The sequence below is a fragment of the Pagrus pagrus genome (genome assembly GCF_965226575.1).
Source record: "Pagrus pagrus genome assembly, chromosome: 17".
Classification (NCBI taxonomy): Eukaryota; Metazoa; Chordata; class Actinopteri; order Spariformes; family Sparidae; genus Pagrus; species Pagrus pagrus.
In genome coordinates this window covers 11,406,565-11,415,299 of record NC_140201.1, presented here as the reverse complement: position 1 = coordinate 11,415,299, position 8,735 = coordinate 11,406,565, and the positions used below count along the sequence as shown (strand labels likewise).

The 8,735-nt window shown below is 39.4% G+C and overlaps 1 protein-coding gene across 3 annotated transcripts in view; it reads left to right on the top strand.

Moving 5' to 3' along the window:
* The first annotated feature begins 8,358 nt into the window (after positions 1–8,358).
* The window catches only part of slc45a4a (solute carrier family 45 member 4a), a 50,655-nt gene continuing 50,278 nt past the window's right edge, over positions 8,359–8,735 (top strand). For all 3 annotated transcript variants that reach the window (XM_084379195.1, XM_084379193.1, XM_084379194.1), the window contains exon 1: positions 8,359–8,497. The gene's annotated coding sequence lies outside the window, so the exon portion shown is untranslated. The remainder of the gene's footprint in view (positions 8,498–8,735) is intronic.

Below are 8,735 nucleotides of genomic sequence, written 5' to 3'. Positions count from 1 at the left end.
TTTGCCTCAGAGGGCTTTACAATCTGTACAGAGACGACACCCTCTGTCCTTCGACCCTCGATTCGAGTGAGGAAAAACTTGCCCCAAAAAAAGGCCCTTTTAACAGGGAAAAAAAATGCGGAAGAAACCTCAGGGAGAGCCACAGAGGAGGGATCCCTCTCCCAGGACGGACAGACGTGCAATAGATGTCGCATGTACAGAGCAGATCAACAAGATCACAATGTATTCAATTATAAGCGATGGTTGACAGGAGTGAAAGTACATAAAGATGTATTACAGCAATAATAATGAAATGCAAATATATAGTTACTTAAGTTATAAAATAAATGTATTGAGTGAAAGGTATGCTATATTTTTTGCCTCCAAAATGTTGTGGAGAGGAAATTTAAAGTAGCAGAAAATGAAAATACTCAGGTAACGTAGGCTACATGTGCCTGAAAACTGTAATTAAGTGAAGTACTTGAGTAGATGTACTTACTTACATTCTATCACTGTGGAGTAGATGTATAAAGTAGCAGAAAATGGAAATACTCAGGTAAAGTACATGTATTTTCTGTAACAGCATGTTTTTGACGGTATTTCCCTTTAAATTCAGCCCCTCCCCTTCATTGTATACCACCGCCGCGGCCCCGCCCCTTTATGCAAATGACGTGACGTCATCATTAGGCCTTCTTTTCTACATTTGCCTTTGATCATAATAATCAAAGGCAAATGTTCTTTCATTTTCCTTTGATCATGATGACATCACCGGACATCAAAGGCACGGATGACGTCACTCTTGATACATTTAACATTTATTTGAACTGGTCAAATTTGTTAAGCTGCCATTTAAAGGATTTTGAGAAAGCAGTTACGAAATCACAGGTAAGGATTATTTTAAATCTTCACTGAATTTACATACATACTTTTCTTGTTTGAGAGGCTGTTAACAGCTGAATTACTGAGTATGTTTCAAGACACCTCTGCTGCTCGGCCCCATTCGTGGTCATCAGTGGAATCGCGGCGCTTGTGTGTGTCAGAGACTGAAGATGTACATGAATCAGAGGAGTCTCGAGGAGTTCCTGGGCTGGAGATGTCACTCAAATCACAAGTTAGGGTGCTTCAGTTGGAGTTAATAGATACAAAGGCAGTTAAGAAAAAAACACATGAGTGGAACCAGAGACTTACTGCTGAGCTGGACCAACTTAAATCTCTGAAGGAGCAGAAACAAGAAGAGATTGAAAGACTGAGGGTGGCATTGCAGAGTCTTCAGAGCAAAGAGAAGTTTCTGAACAAGCAGGTCAGCGATCTCAATGCTAAGATGGATGAACTTGAAGGTCTAATTGAGAGAAACCAGGCAGAGAATAAACAGCTGATGGCCACAGTGCGTGATCTCAATAAAAATGAAGACTTTTTTAGGCAGCAGCATGACAGCATGGCCAATGAGCTGTCTCAAAATAAGTCTCTGACAAAGAGCCACATCGAAAAGAACAAAAACCTGAAAACGGTTGTGCAAGAGCTTCAGGGCAAACTGAATGCGGCTGAGCAACAAATCTTTGATAAAGATGAGCTCATAGAAAAGCAAGACCGTCACATTGAGTACAATCAGCAACTGGTAGAGGAGCTTGTCATCGAAAGAACCGATAGGGAACAATCACTCCGTGAACTTAAACACCAGTTAGAGAAAAGGCAGGACGAGGTGTTGGCTGGTGTTGAGAATTTCAGTCAGGAATGTAGGCTTTTGGGTGAAAATACAGAAAACCCTGGCTCATCTGAGGAGCTGAGAGATGATGACCTCCTGGAGAGTCCAGCTGCAGAACCCCAAGCTGCTGAGGTTCAGACCAGTAGTTTGTGGCGCAGATGTGCTAAAGGTCTACTGGTTATAGGTTTGAAAGTTGTCATCAGCACTGCAAGTTCAGTTATCGCTTCCTTTATCCTTGCCAAATTCAGCGTGTACCCTCTGCAACCCTACTACAACCTACTGCATGTACAACCTCCTACCTTTTAGACAGGACTAACTGCATAACCAGGACAATTTTCAACCGAGGAAACAGAAGAAGTGAAAGAAGTAGGCCAACTTCAAATCAGAACAACTCAGGCTGTCACATATGCCATCATACATCAACACCAAAGACCTCTCTACTGCGGACAGCCAGTAAATACCATGACAAACCAACCATGCATTTTGGCTTGTCATGGTATTTACACCAAATATTTATGTTGTGAGGGTGGGCATGGTGGTGGAGGGGGGATCATTGAGTGACATCGTTCCCTGGATGTCTCATACTGGTTTTCGCCGGGTGCTCCGGTTCACCAATTGGCATTCGCCTTTTAAAAAAACACAAAAGATAATGAAAATCTGGAAAACCAAAGACCTCTCTACTGCGGACAGCCAGTAAATACCATGACATACCAACCATGCATTTTGGCTTGTCATGGTATTTACACCAAATATTTATGTTGTGAGGGTGGGCATGGTGGTGGAGGGGGGATCATTGAGTGACATCGTTCCCTGGATGTCTCATACTGGTTTTCGCCGGGTGCTCCGGTTCACCAATTGGCATTCGCCTTTTAAAAAAACACAAAAGATAATGAAAATCTGGAAAACTAGCAGTAAAACTGGTGAGGGAAAAAGAAATTGCTGTGACTTGTCTTTGTAGAGTCAAAAATTATGGAAATTAACGTTGAGTCTTATGTCATAGCCATAATGTTGTACAGAATAATAAAAATAATAATAAATCAGAATCAGAATCAGAATCAGAAATACTTTGATCCCGAGGGGAAATTGCTTGCGTTACAGCTGCTCCCATTCAAAGTCCCAGAAATATGCGGAAAAATACAAACTATGTATAAGCAACAACAAAAACAGAACAAAAAATACAAGAAATGTACATTCGACTAGAATAAATCCATATATACAGTGTAATAAATAATGCTACAGTTGAAATATGGGTTGTTGCACATTGTTTGTCTTAATTATGGCACATTAGAGAGAAACAAAGCGTCCAGAGTCCTCCTGTTGACTCAGAGTGTCTGACACTCTGTTGAACAGTTTGATGGCCACAAGCAGGAATGATTTTCTGTGGCACTCAGTGGTAATAATAACAACAACAACAACAACAACAACAACAATAATAATAATAATAATAATAGGACAATTTTCAACTGAAGAAACAGAAGAAGTGGAACAAGTAGGTCAGCTTCAAAACCAGAACACAGGCTGTCACATATGCCATCATACATCAGCACCAAGGACCTCTCTACTGCGGACAGCCAGTAAATACCATGACAAACCAACCATGCATTTTGGCTTGTCATGTCATGTAAAACCTATTATTTCTACTTACAAGCAATTAAGAAATGTCTCATTGTTACCTCATGGAGATATTTTTTTTGTGGAACGCCAACTGCTTCTCCTTTTTATTTATTTCTGCCTACAACACTCTTTCTGGCCTGGAAACCAGTCAGTAAAAGTGGGTTGAAGTCCATATATATGCAACTCTCTGTCCTCAATCCCAAGCTGATGACCACTTATCAAGAACAGTGAGAAACTGGAGTGTAGTTGATCTTCCAGATAGATGTCAGATTTACTGGCCTATAATTTCCATTTATGACATTGCATAAAATTGCATTTATGACTGTTTCCATCCCACTACATGCTGTATGCAAATGACTTTCTCTAGTTGAGTTAGAATTGAATTCCAGCCCCATTTGTCTGCACTTCCTAGACTTTACCAGAAGAGGGTGCTGTTTTATACCATGAGAAGTTAAAGTGGGAGCAGGTTTGCTGCTGAGAGTTGATGAAAGGTCAGTTTCACATCTTCTTTATCTGTTTATCTACCAATTACTTTCTTGGCTAAGTGATTAACAGCTTTGTCTATAAAATGTAAGAAAATAGCAAAACATTATAATTGTTATAAACCCAAGGTTGTATCTTCAGGGTCCTTTTTCCATCTGACTATCAGTCTTACATGCCAAAATATTTAGTTTTTATTCGTACATGTCAAAGAAAATCAGCGATTCATCGTATTTTAGAAGATGAAGCAAGAAATTGTTTGGCAAAACATGGAAGCTGTTTGACTCTTCTGCTTCTTCTGCCTGGGTAGCAGGGTGTTGAGGATATAACATAAAGCTAAAACACACTGGCTCCACCCTCATCAGGTGTTCAAACACTGAACCAAACACTCAGTCCCTGCTGGGCTGGTGCTCTGTGAATGACCTCTGACCTCCCTGTGGAGCCAGTCAAGGTGTTTTTAATACAAAGCTGCGCTGAAACTCCCTTTGAGTCCTTTAGGTGATGTGTGTGTGTGTGTGTGTGTGTGTGTGTGTGCTGTGCATTGTTTTGTTACATAAAGCCATAAGCAGCTGTTAATCTGTCGCCATGCAGGTCGAGTCATGCCTCAGCTGTGGTGGAAGATAAGTTGTTTTCTATCAGTTTCCTTTAATCCGTAAACTATTACAGGCTGGAAGCGTGAGCTTTTTTTAAGAGGGAATAAAAACACAAGCGTTGTTTGTGCTGCAACTCAGAACCAGGCTCAAAACTCATCAGTGGTGAAGCAGTAACGAGTCAGCAGAGGCACGAAGATAGTTCCACTTCATTTTCTTGAAGCTTGTTTTTCTGAGTCTTTGTTGTTGCTTAGAAAGAAACAAAAGACAAAATTACAAGGTTCGTTTTTCTTCTCATCGAAGGATGACGATGGTGTTGTTCTGTATTTTTCTTCCTGTCACTTAAAACACCAAAATCTACAATGCAGTTTCTAGTTTCCCTTCCCTGTCTTTGTCTCTCAGCCGCAAACCTGTTTTTTTGCTAATGAGGATATAAATCTTTAAAGCCTCTGAGAACAATCAAAGATAGAGTTTGTGGAAAACCATCTTTAGTTATTACTTATTAAGAGTTTAAACGACAAATACGAAATCATTTCATGTCAAATTTCCAAACAGAAAATATTATGTTTCTGTACGTCTCAGTAATTCTCTGTAGTCACAGTCATTTCTTAAAACAGCTAGGCACTGTAGTTTTTGGCTAACATTATTCAAACAGGAGCAAATAGTAAAGTTGCTGGGGACTATTTTTGGCAGAGGATTAATGCACATTTGGAGCATTGTGAGTATTTACATTAGCCGGACAGTACAGTGCTCTTGACAAATTAATGTTCATGCCATTTGTTTTGCATTCATGCAGGTTATGACAGAGGAAGGAAGAAGAAGAATACCACGTCCTCCTGAGCATTGCAAATCACAGAGGGCATTAGAATTACTATAAAAGTTGTATTCATAAAAATGTTCATATTTTCAACTAAAGATGATGTTTTTGGATATTTATGTGAAAACGCCTTCGTGTCCATCGTTAATAAATGGTTGATATATAGTTAATCAAAAAGTTAACAATTCTTTCACTGTTAACAAACAATCAAATGCTTCTTAAAACATTTATCAAGCAATTGTATATTGCAACTGATGATTATAATTCTTTACGCTTGCTAAATTAAATATTTATACCGCCTTTCATTGTTTGTTAACAGTGACAACTATACATTTACTATGTAATAATGATAGTTATTATAAAGTGATACTGTAGACACTGCAAACATCTGGACAGTTCTCTGTTGCTCATTAAATGGCACATTATTTCTGTTTCTTCATATTTACGTCTGTGTTTTGGCACCGTCAGCTTCTCCTCAGGTGAGGCCTCAGAAGCCACACCCTGTGATCATTATGGACAGTCAAGCACAGGTAGGACCAGAGCCCTCAGGCTGTCAACCTTTAAAAGTGGTTTAGCCACAGTTGTGTGCTCTTGATTGTTGTTTTTCTTGGGTAATGTTGCATGTGCAAATCATAACTGTCAACTAAAGCCAAAGGCGCTCAGCCTACGTGGGCTGCAGAGGAGTTTTGGAGGCCATCGCCTACAGAGGTATGCACCCTGGAGGTGCCTCACATCTGTCAGAGCTTCAAGTATACACCCCACAGGTGAAATTTAAGTAGATTGTCTTGTTTTTTGAGTCCTGTCTACCCCCTGACACACACACACACACGCACACACACACACACACACACACGCACACACAAGCAAACAAACACATAATTTGCTGTTAGCTTCTTTATACAATTTTATATATGTTTTTCTTATTTAATTGTTTATTCCAGCTTCCAGTTTGATCGCTGAAGGCCTTGACGAACATAACTACTGAAGTGTGTTTTAAAGCATAATGCACTTCTGAGCTGGTTTGTTGTGCGATCAAGTTTGTGATTGATTCCGTAACTGAGAACTGAGTCGATGATTCAAACATTTATTATATTAAAAGTGTTTGACAATTGATTCATAATTGAAGTTTTTTGAAGAATTTACTGTTTTTACTGAAGATGATACCTGGTTATTTTGATTTTTAACTGAGAAAAGAATTGGCAGAGTTAAAGATATTTAAAAAAAATTTCAGTCACTTCTTCAATCTCTGTTTTTATTTTTATTAGTTTATGACCACGTGTTAGTCAACCGCCCAGAGGCCACAGACCATAATTTCACCAGATGCAAGCTGTTTGATAATACTTACCACCACTAACACAGAGTTTTCATGTTCGAGAAGGAGCAGGAAGAAACATTAAGCCCTCCCCCTTCTCCACTACCACATTGAATAAGTAATACTCTGTTTACAATCTGTATATAGTTACTAAAGTTATAAAATAAATGTATTGAGTGAAAGGGATGCTACAATTTTTGCCTCCAAAATGTTGTGGAGAGGAAATATAAAGTAGCAGAAAATGAAAATACTTAAGTAACGTAGGCTACATGTGCCTGAAAACTGTAACTAAGTGAAGTACTTGAATAGATGTACTTACTTACATTATATCACTGCAGAGTAGAAGGATAAAGTAACAGAAAATTGAAATTCTCAAGTAAAGTACTTGAGTCGGTGTACTTAGTTACATTCTATCACTGTGGAATAGAAGTATAAAGTAGCAAAAAAAATGGAAACAATCAAATAAAGTACTTAAGTAGAATCAGTCATTTGAGGACAACAATCAACCAAACAATCTTGGCCAGAGAAGACAGATGGTTTGAAAGAGGAGTAAAATAATCCATCTATGTCAAACTGGAACGACCGGCTTTTATCAGAGGAGTTGGCCTGAGACATGACTTATCACCCACCTGCAATGCGGTACTGTGTTCCCTCCCCAGACAGCCTAACAACCACTCACACCTGGACTCACCTAACCCTAGCAACCCACAACCTCACCGACCAAACGACTCTGAAACTCAGAGCTCACACTTGTGCTTAATGACTCTGTAAGGACACTCCCACACAGAGAGTAGAAGTATAAAGTAGCAGAAAATAAAAACACTCAAGTAAAGAACAATTGCATCAATATTGTAGTAAAGTAGTTGAGTAGATGTACTTAGTTACATTATATCACTGTGAAGTGGAGATATAAAGTAGCAGAAAATGGAAAAATCAAGTAAAGTAGTTGAGTAGATGTACTTAGTTACATTATATCACTGTGGAGTGGAGGTATAAAGTAGCAGAAAATGGAAAAATCAAGTAAAGTAGTTGAGTAGATGTACTTAGTTACATTATATCACTGTGGAGTGGAGCTATAAAGTAGCAGAAAATGGAAAAATCAAGTAAAGTAGTTGAGTAGATGTACTTAGTTACATTATATCACTGTGGAGTGGAGATATAAAGTAGCAGAAAATGGAAAAATCAAGTAAAGTAGTTGAGTAGATGTACTTAGTTACATTATATCACTGCGGAGTAGAAGTATAAAGTAGCAGAAAATGGAAATGATCAAGTAAAGTACTTGAGTAGATGTACTTAGTTACATTCTATCACAGTGAAGTAGAAGTATAAAGTAGCAGAAAATAAAAATACTCAAGTAAAGAACAAGTGCCTCAAAATTGTAGTAAAGTAATTGAGTAGATGTACTTAGTTACATTCTATGACGGTGGAGTAGAAGTATAAAGTAGCAGAAAATGGAAATACTCAAGTAAAGAACAAGTGCATCAAAATTGTAGTAAAGTAAAGTAGTTGAGTAGATGTACTTAGTTACATTCTATCACTGTGGAGTAGAAGTATAAAGTAGCAGAAAATGGAAATATTCAAGTAAAGTAGTTGAGTAGATGTACTTAGTTACATTCTATCACTATGGAGTAGAAGTATAAAGTACCTGAATATTGAAATACTCGAGTAAAGTACATGTGCTTCAAACCTGAGCCGAGTAGTTTAATTGTACTTTCTGTAACAGCATGTTTTTGACGGTATTTCCCTTTAAATTCAGCCCCTCCGCTTCTTTGTATACCACCGCCGCGGCCCCGCCCCTTTATGCAAATGACCGTGACGTCGGCGGAAGCCAGCGCTACGTCCCTCTTCCGACAGATATTCCTTTAAAGGCGTATTTAAAGCCCTGGCTTCAGTTGCAGGAGCAGCGGACAACCTATGCAACAAAAGCTGCCGCAGAGCCGAGCGACTCTCCGACCGCTCAGCGGACACAGACACGGAGCCGGCGGCTGACACGACCGGGCGAGGTGAGCTCGTTGTCCGGCGACAAGAGGGGACTTTACATTAAACATTTTGTAGCCGCTGTCGGTCGGCTCCGGCTGGCGGAGTACACAGCATCTCAGGTTGCTGCTGCAGAGAGGAGGTGGAGGAGGAGGTGGAGGAGAGGAGGGGGGGAAGGCATTTACAGTAGTTTCTGTAGGCCTGTGTCAAAAACAAAAAAAAATAGAGGAGAGGCTGGAGGTGCAGACAGCCCCGGGACAGGTT